The 15,516-nt window shown below is 46.9% G+C and overlaps 1 pseudogene; it reads right to left on the bottom strand.

Annotated features, from left to right (window-relative positions):
- Positions 1–307: 307 nt before the first annotated feature.
- On the bottom strand, positions 308–446 carry LOC123081192 (uncharacterized; annotated as a pseudogene).
- Between the last annotated feature and the right edge of the window lie 15,070 nt (positions 447–15,516).

Here is a 15,516-nt window from a genome sequence, read left to right as displayed (position 1 = left end):
CGGTACCAGCAATCCCTTGCTGTGTGGCCTGGCTTGCCACAGATTTGGCAGTGCGTGACATCTGCGCCCTCGCGAGGCTTGACAGAAGAGTTGCGGCGCCCCCTGTTGTTGTTGTAGAAGGGCCACCCGCCGCCGCCACTGTTGGAGGAGTTGCCACCGCTGCTATTGCCTCCACCCGATGGCTTGCCCTTGTTGCGCGGTTGCTCGCAGTAGCAAGAGCCGCCACCTCCGCGGACGCGGAAGGCCGCGTTAGCAGAAGACTTGAAGCCTCCACCAGAGCCCGTCCCGTTGTAGAGAGCAAGGAGCTAATCAAAGCTGCTCATCTGAGCGAAGAGGTCGTCGAGGCTGATGGGCTCGGTGCGGGCGTCGTTGGCGGAGATGAGAGGCTGATACTCCATGTCGAGGCCGACGGTGATGTAGGAGGACAGTTCATCATCACCGATCAGCTTTCCCGTGGCTGCAAGCTCATCTGCGAGTGATCGCATGTGAGCAAAGTACGCTTCCACCGTTTGCGTGCCCTTTTGCGCCGTGGAGGGTCACTACAAGAAATATGTCAACTAGTGACCTTCTGTTAGTGACCCTGGAAGAATTGGCCATAGATCTATGACCATTTGAGACCAATTGGTCAAAAGCTGTTCGGGGGGCTCCAAACCCTAAACCATTGCGACCATTTTTTGGTCAGAAAGGTCGTAATTTCCTTACACGAAATGGTCATAAAGCAAACAGCGTTGGTCCGCTGCCTTATTTCTAGTTGTTAACGACCAATATAGATGGTCATAGCCTTGTAAATTGTGGTGGGTTGCGATGACTAGGCGCCATCTCATCAGTTTTGCCTATGTGTCATGGCCATGTGTCAATTTTTGCCCTAGGTTGTGAAGCAACCTATATTTCTGTTATTCCAAAAATTCATATTTCTGTTATTCCAAAAATTCCCAAAAAATTCTCATAAATTGTTTGGATCATATCTTCATCAAATATGTCAAAAACCTACCTTGCCTAGTTCAAAAATAGTTCAACAATGTTCATTTTCCTATTCTGTTCAGAGCAACACTTTGTGAAGGGAGTGTTATTTATATATTCTTGATTTCCCTAAAAATTTGTGAAGACATTCTTCTTAGTATATGACCGTCCTCAGCCAAAACTCACGCCCATTGGCCATGTTTATTTCCCGTATCGCTAATCAAATACTTGGCTGCTAATTCATGTTTGAGCATAGTTCGGTCTCCTCATGAGAATCTTATGTTATAATTTTCTTCCTAGCACCTACCAGGGGAGTGCCCAATCCACTAGACATTCCTAGTCCGCCCAGAACGCATGGCAACACCACGGTCACGCGGTGACCACGCGATGGGCATGCGAGCTTACGCGCTCTGCAGTTGGGGCCCTCGGCCACCATCCAAACCTCGATGTATCGCCACGAAACCATGTATTTCTGATTAAATAGGTACTTATGTACCTAGAAATGATTTTTGGAAAAAATAAAGAGCAAACTATGAGGCAGCTGCAGTTCAAATTTGACCCGCTTCCTACTGAATCGGCAGGAATTTGTCTTTTTCACCAGAGGTGGATCAAAACTTTTGACACCCAACCATTTTGTCAATTGTGCATTAAATATGGCCTAGTATTTTATAAAATTGATTAGGTCCAATTTTGCAACAAATATATGGTAGGTCCTTCACAAAAAAACTCATTTCGGGCACTCGGAAAATGGAAAATGTATTTTTCGTGCAAAGAAAATGAAAACTCCGTTAGGAAACATTGTTTGGAATTCCAAGATGCACACCCTTGTGCACAATATAAGATCATTTGAACAAACTATGCCATGAATGTGGCCATAAGATTGATCATTTGACTTGAAAGCCATGAATCTTCATGCATGATAGCTCATTTCTGAGAAAACTTTTTAAAAATAATTGCCGTATTACAAGTTTATAATTTTTCCTGATAACTTGGTCACATATAATGACACAATGCGAAGGTTTTCCAATTTTTTGATTTTTTTTGAATTTTTATGCCCATTTCAAAATGCGGTCAAAACAGCGGGAATGACCGTTCCTAGCTAGTGGTTGAATCTTGGATTTTTTTTGCTGTTTCTCTGATTAAATAGATACTTATGTACCTACAAATGATTTTTGGAAAAAAATAAAGAGCAAACTATAAGGCAGCTGCAGTTCAAAATTAACCCGTTTCTAACTGAATCGGCGGAAATTTGTCTTTTTCACCAGAGGTGGATAAAAACTTTTTACACCCAACCATTTTGTCAATTGTGCATTAAATATGTCCTAGTATTTTAGAAAATTGATTTGGTACAATTTTGCAACAAATATATTATAGGTCCTACACAAAAAAACTCATTTTGGGCACTCGAAAAATGGAAAATGATTTTTTCGTCCAAAGAAAATGAAAATTCCCTTAGGCAACATTGTTTTCCATTCTAAGATGCACCCTTGTGCACAATATGAGATCATTTGAACAAACTAAGTCATGAATGTGGCCATAAGATTGATCATTTGGCTTGAAAGCCATGAATCTTCAGGCATGATAGCTCGTTTCTGAGAACACTTTTTTAAAATAATCGCCGTATTACAAATTTATAATTTTTCCTGATAACTTGGTCACATATAATGACACAATGCGAAGGTTTTCCAAATTTTTTAATTTTTTTTTTGAATTTTTTATGCCCGTTTCAAAATGCGGTCAAAACGGCGGGCACGACCATTCCTAGCTAGTGGTTGAATCTTCGAATTTTTTTGGTGTTTCTCTGATTAAATAGATACTTATGTACCTAGAAAGGATTTTTGGAAAAAATAAAGAGCAAACTATGAGGCATTTGCAGTTCAAATTTGACCCGTTTCCAACTGAATCGGCGGAAATTTGTCTATTTCACCAGAGGTGGATAAAAACTTTTGACACCTAAACATTTGGTCAATTGTGCATTAAATATGTCGTAGTATTTTAGAAAATTTATTTGCTACAATTTTGCAACAAATATATTATAGGTCCTTCACAAAAAAACTCATTTTGGGCACTCGAAAAATGGAAAATGAATTTTTCGTCCAAAGAAAATGAAAACTTCCTTGGGCAACATTGTCTGCCATTCCAAGATGCACTCTTGTGCACAATATGAGATGATTTGAACAAACTATGTCATGAATGTGGCCATAAGATTGATCATTTGGCTTGAAAGCCATGAATCTTCACACTTGATAGCTCGTTTCTGAGAACACTTTTTTTAAAAGAATTGCCGTATTACAAGTTTATAATTATTGCTGGTAACTTGGCCACATATAATGACACAATGCGAAGGTTTCCCAATTTTTTGATTTTTTTGAATTTTTTATGCCCGTTTCAAAATGCAGTCAAAACGGCGGGAATAACCATTCCTAGCTAGTGGTTGAATCTTGGATTTTTTTGGTGTTTCTCTGATTTAATAGATACTTATGTACCTAGAAATGATTTTTGGAAAAAATAAAGAGAAAACTATAAGGCAGCTGCAATTCAAATTTGACCCGTTTCCAACTGAATCGGCGGAAATTTGTCTTTTTCACGAGAGGTGGATCAAAACTTTTTACACCCAACCATTTGGTGAATTGTGCATTAAATATGTCCTAGTATTTTAGAAAATTAATTTGGTACAATTTTGCAACAAATATATTATAGGTCCTTCAAAAAAAACTTATTTTGGGCACTCAAAAAATGATTAAAAATAGCTAGAAAGATCAGAAATACATACAAATTGATGCTCGTCCATAAAATGTGGTCTAACTTGAGTGAAAATTTGTGTATGCCGTTTTGCAAAATATTTTTGATAGCCGCTTCACAAAATAGCTCTATCTTTAGTACTTGAAAATTATTTTAAATCACAGATTATCGGACCAATCAGAACACTTCTCACGAATCACCCCACTCTATCTGATCTAAACCGTCGACACCAGACGGATCCAACGTCTCTCACTCACCTCTCAGCAGGCCAACCCAAACCCTAGCAGCCCGCGGTCGCGTCTCTCACCCCTCTCCCAGATCCAGATCGACGACGACGTCCCTCCGTTGCCGCCCCCTCCTTCCCCGCTCCCTACCCCGCCGGCGCTCTCACCCACCCATCGGCGGCCTCGCTCCGAAAATACGATCTCCTCACCGCCGCCGATGCCCCACCACCATCCCCCTCCCCTCACCTGCCCCCACCTTCTCTACTTACCTAACCAGATCGAGCCGGCCAGGCGCCAGCGGCCATGGTTTTGGCTTCTCTCCGGGCAGATTCCTCCCTCCCCTCGTCGTCTTCATACGAGGATGGACGCCCTGCCTACCGATGCTCCCCCATATATACCCCGCTCCTCCAGCCCCACACCACCTGCCCTCGCCATCGCCGCCGACAAGCCCCTCCTCTGCGCCGCCGACCACCACCCGAGATCCGCCCTTCCCCGATGAGCTGGGGACGGATCCGGTGAAGACCTCGCGGCTGGTGTCGAAGGGGCGCTGCTGCATGCCGGTGGCGCAGGACCCCGTAGGCGCAGGCGCGGACGCCACCTCGTCCCACCGCAACCGCGACCGGCACAAGAAGTCCTCCTCCGCCAATGCCAACGACGCTGCCTCCACGGTCCCGTCTCCGCCCCGGCCCCGGCACCGCCCACGCCGACCCCTGGCTTCGTCCCCCCGCCGGACACCGTCGTCCGCCTCTCCGCAATCCTCGGTAAGCATCCACTCCCCTCCCCTGCCCCTGCGCGTGCGTTTTCCGTCTGATTGCCGTCCGTCGAGTCCTAGGTGGTAGCCAGATTGCTGTCCAAAGTTTGATTCTCCGTCCGACTCTATTCGGATGGATCGCGCATGGCATGGGCGCCCATCAATCCGTGTCTCCCGTGCTCCGGATTTAGGATGCAGTCGCAGGAGAATGATGATTAGACTATATACAGAGTCAGCACGCATGTAGAATGGGCTCGCCCAATTTGCTGTCTCCCGACTTGTCTACGTCGCGGCTGGCTCAATCGCCCCGTGACTTGTACATGCTCCTTTTCTGGCATGCCACGAGGTCGAGGCCCTGGTATTTCTTTTTTTGCCATGCACGCGCCAGCATGTCTGCCTGCCTGCCTGCCCGTGCCGCGCCAGGCCATTGCTGCAACACCACTGCTCTGTTCTACCAGTGTTAATAATAAGTGTGTCTGTGTGAGTGTATCCTGCTGAACCTGACAGCAGCCACCATTGTTAGTGCAAGTGATTTTGCATGCTACTTACTCATTTGTCCCACGAGTTTTCATGGGTCTGCGTAGGGTTTGATACATGCATTGCATTACTCGGAAACTTGTGTCACTAGCGTCCGAGTAAGTTTGGTGTTTACAATATTCATATTGTGTGATGATGAGTTTGTGTCACTCTGCATGCATGCCGAGTTCTGCACAAGCATTGCTTTGCTACTCTGCTTCCGTTCCTTGCTGCTGCTGCTGCTGCTGGTAATCACTCTGGCAGTACAAGCCTTTTCGATGATACATCGTCAACAAATAGAAAGTGCCAAGTATAGTAGCATACCCAGATTGTGGGAACTCCTGCAAAACAGCAGCAGTCTCTCGGACAAGCTGGGTCACCGGGATGGTTTCCTGCATTTGGAAATGAATAATAATTAGGAAACATATATTTGCTAGGGATGAAATTGTAGTCCCAATCTCTGATTCACTGCAAATTGCAGTCCTAATCTCTGCGATTGTTGATAAATGGATGAAATTCTAGTGTATCACTACAATCATCTCTTAAGGTTCCTTACATTTTGGTTCAGAGCACGGACGACATCTGATGTTCAGACCATAAATTGACTACTGTGTAACATTATGGTCGATGCCTTTTCTTTTTTTAATCATCCCTGGTTCCATTACATCAGAATGAAACCCGAGTAGTACAAAGTCCATCTAAATTAGTTACTACAGTATGCCTTATGCTCATGTTGATTTATTTATTTTGCGCTCTTTTGCAGTTCCAAATTGATGAGTGAGTGATCTAGTAGCAGCTAGCTAACTGCCTGTAGATTGTAACCCTGTTATGGGATGTGTGGTTGCGCATGCGTTCTGCATTGTCAAATGTGTTCTCTGTTGTCACACATCGTATGCGATGTTGTTCATAGTTTTTATATTTGTTGTCATGCGATGCGGTCACTGAATTGCTCAAATTTGCTGGCCAAGTAATATGTAGTGTTGTTCTATGCTAGGCTACCAGGCTAGGTAACTTCTGTATCAAAATCATGGGTTCTAATCTTTACTATTATCTGCTTTGGATCAACAATGATGCGTCACAGGTGGTAGTTAGTAGAGTCGGACTTGGTGCTGCATTGCCCAGTTATTAGCTACTCGATCTGTTCCTCACAGCATGGGGTCAGCACTTTACCTCAACTTGTCTGCATTTTCTCTCACACACTAGACTTGCTCATCCATAACATAATGGCAGTGCGTGAGTGAGTCATAACATAACATAATGGCTTTGTATGTTATGGTAGTGTGCTTGCTCTCCGTGCTCTGCTTTCGCTTGGAGAAGAGAAGAGTAGAGCAGAGCAGGGTAAGTAAAACAAACAACACTTGTTTGCAGCTAATGCGTACAAACACACTAGCAGCTTTACCTGAATGAAATTCTTCAATCTTTCCAATTCTGATGATTTTTTAACTGTATATTTCAGAAATCCAAGGGAAGTAGTATTTCAGAAGAAGTGGTGTGTGACAACACGTCCGATGCTCCGGTCCTAAAGCTCTTTGGGAAGACGGTTGTTGTGAACGAATCACATCAGCTGTCAAGCCGACGGTGGTGAGGACACCAGTTCGTCGAGGAGGAGCAGGGATGGCGCAGGCGGTGGAGGAGTGGTACCAGCAGATGCCCATCATCACGCGCTCCTACCTCACCGCCGCCGTCCTCACCACCGTCGGCTGCACCCTCGAGGTACGCGTCACCCTGCGCCCACCGTAGTTCACCCGTGGGGGTGGGCCTCTGGCCGTTCGCGGCGCGATCTGGTGCTTCTTCTGCTGAGTCGAGTCGATGACCTAGTGATTGATTGATTGATTGCAGATCATCTTGTCGTACCACCTGTACCTGAACCCCAAGCTGGTGGTGCAACACTACCGGATCTGGTGCCTCGTCACCAACTTCCTCTACTTCCGCAAGATGGGTATGTCTGTCCATAAACGACGCTCGCCTCCTATCCACTCCCTGGTCCAAGTGCAAGGCGTTGTGAAATTCAGTAGGTTGGCATGGCGTAGGGCTAGGTTTGCCGAGGCTGCGTAGATTCGTTCATGCAAGTGTTGTGAATGGACGAACGATCAATAGCTCTTGATGTATCAAACATTGCATCCTACTGATGTCTACTGGTTGAGCACAACTAAGAGTATTGTGTGCAATTATTTGCATATTGAAAAGCATGCTCTATATTATTTTGTCACATGCACTTTGGTCTATATATGATGGGAGATTTTGTACATGAACAAAAGAAACAAAGGTAAAACTGTATTTATCACTTTGCATAACCTCAGTTTATTTACGTGCACACGCACACACATTTGACTGCTGAGTGTTTGAATTATTGGAATGTGGGGGTTGGTCTGTTTATTCCCATGCTCTTTGCTGGTTTGGGGACTGGTGTGTTATTTGTTGGGAAGAAAAATGGAGCTGATAATTTGTTAGGCTATTCAAAACCTGGAAGGAAGATGAGTACTTTGGTTATTGATAATTTGTAGTCATGCTAACAGGATTTACAACTATTGTTTGATTCAAACCTTTGTTCTTTTTCTTGGTGTTTACACGATGAGTAGAGGCTGGTCGAATTCTCGATGTCCTACATTGCCGGCAACCCCAGAATGTGCCACACTGCATTCGACAAGCTCAAGCTCATACTCAAGGTACCCCCAGCCTGGGTTATGATTCAAATTTACTTGTTTATATTTATTCAAATTCATCTATTTACATGGCGGAGCGGTCAACAGACGTTTCCTTCATGCAACAGTTTAAGTTGTGATTTCGCTTCCAATTAAATCTGTTGTGAATGTGTTTTATATAATTGCATCTGAACAAAATTTATTCCTGCTGCTTGTGAGGATCTGGGGTTTATTTGTTTCCTGATATTTTGATGTTTGCGTAACCTAGCATCGGTCTCTGTATGTCAATTCTAAGAATTTTACTTGTTTATATTAGCACTGCTTGTAGCCTACCTGGGACATGATCATATTGAGGAACCATTTTTATCCTGCTTAGATTCTTCATTATATTTGAGTTGCATAGTGATTGGGTCACTTCCTAGCCTTAATTTATTTTTCGTCGTGTTTGTTTGTGTGCATGTTCAAGCGACTATTGCTGGTGTGCTAAAAGTTGCTTAGAGCTCATGTAGGTTAGTAATTAAACACAATTGAACATATTCATGAAAATTCTGTTTAGTGGGTGGATGGCTTCTAGTTGTAAATGCCATTTTCAACAAATTGAACTTATTTGAAGAAGACACCACATATTCATTCATCTGTTGTAACGCCAAGTTTGGTCTATTAACGTGCCGTCGATTTTATGCTGCAGATCTGTATGAACCAAGATTTGGAAGCTGGGGAATTCGAAGTTTGAAGAGACCTGAAGTATATAGACTGATTGCCATTTGTATGTGTTATATGATGATGTAACACACTGATTCTGCTATTGTATGATGTATCAAACTGATTTTGGCTATTATTTGAAGTGTTGCGTGTGTTCTTTGTCTGTTCCCATTGGAATATTGGTTTATTTATTTACTAGCAAATTGAAATTTGAAGAAAATGACCGAGACAACTGGGACCAACTTACCAAAAGAACCTGACAATTGGGACCCATCTTTAAAAAAAAGAAATACTTGATCTGCTGAACCAAAAAGGCCACAACCCAGAAAATAAAAAAGGCTTAATTCTTGGGCTCGGCCCATGTAGTTGAAAAAAACTGAAAGAAAAATAACTAATAAATGGGCTGAATTAATGGGCTCGGCCCATATAGACACCTAATCGGACCGGGCTGAATCTTATCAGTGACCTTTTCAATTGGTCGCAATTTTGCCACGTCAGATTGCCACGTCGGATCCGACGTGGCCTGGGTAGACAGCCAGTGACCAAAATAGAAGGTCATAGGTTCAACGACCTTTTGTTTTAGTCGTAAATGTCTACGACCTTATCCCGAAGAAGGTCGTTAATTTCAGTTTACGACTGCCAGCTTTTGACCTTCTGTTTTTTGTCACAAAAAGGTCACAAATGGAAAACAACGACCATTCAGTGACCAATAGTGGTGGTCACAAGTTGACATATTTCTTGTAGTGGGTGCGGCGCGGATGTTGTTGACGCGGGCTCTGGACTACGACGAGAACATGTGCGCATGGGCAACCCAGAGTTCATGCGGCGTAGCTATGGATGTGACCTGCACAAGCACTTCCTTGGCGAGATTGTTCAGCAAGTATCCAAGTACCTGCTCTCCTTCTTTGAACCAGATCACGTGAAGAGGATTCGGCGTCTGTTCATCTTTCCCGTCCTTGTCCTTCGTGGTGAGGAGCTTGGCGGGCTCCGGCATGGTCTGGTCGACGTAGCCGAAGAAACCAGCTCCACTCAGCTGCAGTGTCACCTGCGCATGCCACAACACGTAGTTGGTGCAGGTGAGCTTCTCCGTGACCTGCCCAGGAAGGGAGGACTGGCCGATGTTTGAGGAGGACGACATGGCTGGCGATGGAGATGGGTTTTTCTCTAGATGTAGTGGATAGAGAAGGCTCTGTATACGATGTAAACTAGCGATGAACGCCGTACCTTGTTGGAGGCGACGGTTTCGTGTTATATAGGCAGGGGCGTATCCCTGAGATATGCATATAGGCTGTTTAGATTACATCTTGGGAACCAAGTAAAGAGAGAAGATAGAGATGAAAAGAGGTTACAAGAATATTATCTAACTCTATCTCTAACTAACCTAGTTCAGCCTAGGTGGGACCATTGCACCTAGCATATCACGTTTAACAAATATTAACCGATACTACTGGCTTAGATGTGTAGTATTCTCTGCAAAAAGGGCACAATTGGAAGAGTTGCAAAGTAGTAGTACTTCTTATGGCTTTCATCGAGACGGGAATCCAGCGCGATGATTCAGGAAAGATTGACAGAACCCGTACCGCCGAGCGTTCCGTCTGTGAGTATTGATTCAAGGAGCAGAGGAGCGGAACTAGCCGGTAAGAGGGCAGCCGTCAACAAGACAAATCTGCCTTTGATGCTCGTCAAGCCTCCGGCGCTGGCCCGCTGAAATGATCGATATAGTTGACTAGAGGGGGTGAATAGGCAACTAACAATTTTTAGCTTTTCTTTACCAAATTAAACTTTGCATCAAAGTAGGTTGTCTAGATATGCAACTAGGTGAGCAACCTATATGATGCAACAACAACAAGCACACAAGCAAGCAAGGGATATAACACAAATAAGCTTGCACAAGTAAAGGCACGAGATAACCAAGAGTGGAGCCGGTGAAGACGAGGATGTGTTACCAAAGTTCCTTCCTTTTACAGGGAAGTACGTCTCCGTTGGAGCGGTGTGGAGGCACAATGCTCCCCAAGAAGCCACTAGGGCCACCGTATTCTCCTCACACCCTCACACAATGCGAGATGCCGTGATTCCACTATTGGTGCCCTTGGAGGTGGCAACCGGACCTTTACAAACAAGGTTGGGGCAATCTCCACAACTTAATTGGAGGCTCCCAACGACACCACGAAGCTTCACCACAATGGACTATGGCTCCGCGGTTACCTCAACTGTCTAGGGTGCTCAAACACCCAAGAGTAACAAGATCCGCTAGGGATTAGTGGGGGGAATCAAATTTCTCTTGGTAGAAGTGTAGATCGGGGCCTTCTCACCCAATCCCGAGCAAATCAACAAGTTTTATTGGCTAGGGAGAGAGATCGGGCAAAAAAGGAGCTTGGAGCAACAATGGAGCTTAGGGTTGGAAGAGGTAGTCAACTAGAGGAAGAAGACACCCCTTATATAGTGGAGAGACAAATCCAACCGTTATCTACTAACCAGCCCGCGACCTGCGGTAGTACCTCCCCAGACAAGCGGTACTACCGCAAGGGCTCACGGTACTATCGCAGCGGACCGCGGTACTACCGCTGCTACGGCAGGAGCTAGACCAGGCCTGAAGCGCAAAGGCTGAGGGCGATACTGCCGCTGGCGCGGTACTACCGCTCCCCCTTGCGGTACTACCGCAAGGCATGCTTGGACTAGCCAGGGAAGGGCGTGAATGAATAAAAATACATCTGTGCCAACTTCCGCAGAAAATCAAACAATGCAAAAATCCGACACGGTACTACCGCACATGGCATGCGGTACTACCGCGCAGGGAGCGGATGTAAAAAATTACATCCGCCCCTACTTCCGCTTATGTTGCTGTGACAGACCAGGACTCACGATACTACCCCGCGCATGGGGCGGTACTACCGCGCGCATGGGGCGGTACTACCGCGTAGGCGCGGATGTAAAAAATTACATCTGCCCCTACAGCCGCACGAGTGTCTGAGTCTGGTCTGAGGCCACGGTACTACAGTTCCTTAGGAGCGGTACTACCGTGGGCACCTACGGTACTACCGCAGGGGCCTGTGGTACTACCGCTCCAAAGAGCAATACTACCGCATGCGCCAGAACAGCAACACTAGGAATCCTTCTCTTTGCATATATATGAAGAAAACGGAGGACGCTCCAAAGCGCAAAGGGAAAGGCGTTGCAGAGGGAGTAAACGTGTACGTGATGATTCCACCCGAACCTTTCCAATGCGGACCCCCTCTTAATATAGAATGCAGCTTTCCTACGACTCAAATCCACCGAAAAGGAACGTAAAAAAGCGCCGTCTTCAATAGTCTTCGAGGGGCACCAAACCGTCCTGTCCCTAGTGACGAAACGTTTGAAATACTCAAGGCACATGATTAGACCGCAAAAGCATTGTCATCAATCACCAAAACACCTTAGGGATAAATATGCCCTTACAATCTCCCCCTTTTTGGTGGATTGATGACAATACGGGATTTGCACAGGGGGAAATAATATAGAACATAAGGAAACCCCACATCTTTAAAATATAGACGGGCTCCCCCTAGATGCGTGCTATCTAGATAAGTGCTTTGGACTGCACGGCACGCATACTAGGATCAACACTCCCCTTATATTTTATAGACAAAGCATATCTTGCAACAATAAGGCTAACACTAAACAAGATGGTAAATATGAGCATAACATAAATAGCACAATATATCATAAGCTCAATAAGGTACGATAGAGTGCATATGACTTACACCAATGATAGAACAAGTCTCATGAGCAAACTAAACCAAAACAAGCAAGGTTCAACGGAACAAACGCGAGCAAAACAAACACAAGCACGACACAAGAAGCACGACACAAGACTCAGAAATCCCTACACTCTCTCCCCCTTTGGCATCGAGACGCCAAAAAGGCAGAGAGGACACCTACAACACAAGTGGTGGCTCAAGCAGAGTAATCACTCGCACGCTCCTCGTCAGACTCGGCAGCGGGAACGGTCTCCTCGTTGCCCTCCTCAGAATCAGTCCACTTGAAGCCTTGTTTTGCCATCCACTCAGCCTCTGGAGTGATGTGATCCTCAGAACCTCCAGAAACATCCTCTCCAAAAAGCCTCATAATCTTCTTGTCGCGGCGGCGACTCTCCTTGGAGGCAACATGAGTCATGTACTGCCCCTTTGCCTGCATGCAGAACAAGGCCTTCATCTTGGCCGTCATCTTCTTAGCCCATGAGGGCTCAGTAGAGGGAGGGGCAAACCTAGCAGAGCGATCCTCATCTGTATCCTCCTCTGCAATCTCCTCCTCATCAACATTCATCTTAGTAGCCTCAGCCTCAGCGCGAGTAGTAGTGTTGGCTCACTGGGGCTTGACACGGAGCCTTACGGGCTCATGACAAATCCAGTCCGGAGCAAGGAACTCATCATCGGGAAACAACTTCTCCCAAGTCTTCCAGATCAACAGAAACAGGTACGGTCCATAGATGGGTACCTTGCGGTTGAACACCGCGAACCGAAGCTCACACCACATGATATGTGAGACATCAAGTGGTTGAGACTGAGAAACACGCGCATCCTCACACAGGAGCATCATATCCACCAGATAGGCATGCACCTTGTCCTTGTCACCAATGCGAGGAAAGAGGGAGTTGCGGAAGATGCGATACATGATGTCCAGAAAGGGGTTCAGCACCCCCGTCTTCTTGCCACTGGGAAGCAACTTCTCAACATAATACGACTGAAGCTTGTTCTTGTTAGCTGACTCAGGGTTGGCATGAGGGCGAACACCAACGGGCGTATTGAACCCCTCATCAGGTACGTGGAGCAAATCCATGAAGTCCTTCCAGGTAGCAGACAACTGACGTCCATTGGTCATCCAGGTCATCTTTCGTTCCTCCTCAGTGTGAAAGTGAACCGAAGCAAAGAACTGCGCAATAATCTCAGGGTCATAGTCCAGGTGGAAGGAGATCACATGCTCAATGCCAAACTGCTCCACCAGATCTAGAGCCTCACCAAAGTAAGTACGGTGCTTGTCCTGCCTCATGTGATGCATGTCAATCCAGTGCACATCCACATAGGTGTTCTGCTTGGCCTTGATCACATCCAGATAAATGAGAGCCTGCTGCTTGGTCCAAAACAAGTCATTCCCTCTGAAGTCGGCACGGGGATTCACATACGGGTTGATCTGCCTTCGAGAGATATACTCAGTAAGGGGCATCTCATCCATGCTCTTTGCCGGTTCCTTGTAGTTGCTAGCAGTGGTCTTGACATTGCGCTTGGGGGAACTGGAGCCCTCTGGAGCTTCGTCTTGGTTGCGCAGACGCTTGGAGCTAGTGTCACGGCTGGGATTGGAATGGCGAGCAGGGGCACCGGAGCCACCACCTAAGACACACAACACAAAACACGCACGAAAAGCAAGAAGGATCAATGCAAAGAACACAACAAAGCAGGTGAAACAAGTAGAAGTAGCACGTGATAATTGCCACCTGAGGGATTTGAGACAACGGTAGTATCGCAGTGTTGTGCGGTACTAAAATTTTAGTGCTCCTCCTAGCCACGGTAGTACCGCACCAGGGAGGCATGGTAGTATCGTGTCTAGGTGTGGCAGTAAAATTTTAGTGCCGTGCCTCGCGCGTTAGTACCGCTCCTGAGGAGCGGTAGTACCGGACGAGCGGTAGTACCGCACCGGAGATGCGGTAGTACCGCACGGTTGCAGATCCAAAACCACAACTTGATCTATGCACAGCCGTGACAACAACGCGGTACTACGGTCGCTCAAATCCATCACAGGGCAACATAGCAAGTACCATCTCTACGCATTACTACTCTCCTACATCCTACTCTTGCAAAGATTTAGCCTAAAATCTCAAGAACAGGATGCATCTCCCCAAAAACCTAGAAGCAAAAGAATGAACCAAAAAGAGAGGGATTTGGGGAGAAACCTTGTTCCATGGCAAGAGGAAGTGGTGGGGAATGATCCCACCGGTCGGAATCCGAGGAGAGCGGCCGGAGACGGAGATCCGGCGAGGGCCTCCGGCGCCGTTCTTCGGAAGGAGAGAGAGAGAGGCTGTAACACCCTGGATGTAACTTTCCATATTTGTAACTCCAACTCTTGCCATTTTCGGCTATGTGTTATGATATTCTCCTTCGTGGTCGGGTTTTGTCTTTCGTTTTGCATTTTGTTCATGTCATGCATCTCATATCATGTCATCATGTGCATTCATTTGCATACGTGTCCGTCTCATGCATCCGAGCATTTTCCCCGTTGTCCATTTTGCAATCTGGCACTCCCACATCCTCCGGCGCACCCCTTTTCGTTTCTTTTCGTGAGCGGGTGTTGAACGTTCTCGGAATGGACCGAGGCTTGTCAAGTGGCCTTGGTATACCACCGGTAGACCACCTGTCAAGTTTCGTGCCATTTGGAGGTCGTTTGGTACTCCAACGGTTAACCGGGCAACCGCAAAGTCCTTTTGTGTGTTGCAGCAAAACCCCCTCCAAACAGCCCAAAACCCCTCTAAGTCACTTCCATGCTCTAGGTCGTTCGATCACGATCGTGTGGGCGAAAAGTGCTCCTTTGGAGTCTCCTAGCTCCCTCTAACTATATATATGTGTCTCTCCCGAATCCTCCCGCAGTCCAAAACCCTAGCCTCTACCTCCGCGCGCCGGACGTGTCCGCCCGGCGCCGGACGAAACCCGCCGCCGCCCGCAGCCAGTCAGAGCACGCCACATGGCAGCCCGCCGCCGCCGTACGCCGCGGCCCGCGAGCCCGCATCCGGCCCCTGAGCCCACGGCGCCCCGCCCGCGCGCCGCCGTCTCATCCCGCGCCTCCACCGCGCGCTTCGCCGCCCCACGTCGCGCGCCGCCGTCCGCCGCGCCCGAGCTCCGGCACTTCACCGCGCCGCGCCGGCTCCTCGCCGAAGCCCGCGCCGGGACTCTTCCCGCGCCGGATCCGGTGGTCCCCTCATCGCCCGCGCCTCCTCCGGCCATCTCCGACGCCC

This window comes from Triticum aestivum, chromosome 3D (genome assembly GCF_018294505.1).
Source record: "Triticum aestivum cultivar Chinese Spring chromosome 3D, IWGSC CS RefSeq v2.1, whole genome shotgun sequence".
Lineage (NCBI taxonomy): Eukaryota > Viridiplantae > Streptophyta > Magnoliopsida > Poales > Poaceae > Triticum > Triticum aestivum.
This window is presented reverse-complemented; position numbering and strand designations above follow the sequence as displayed.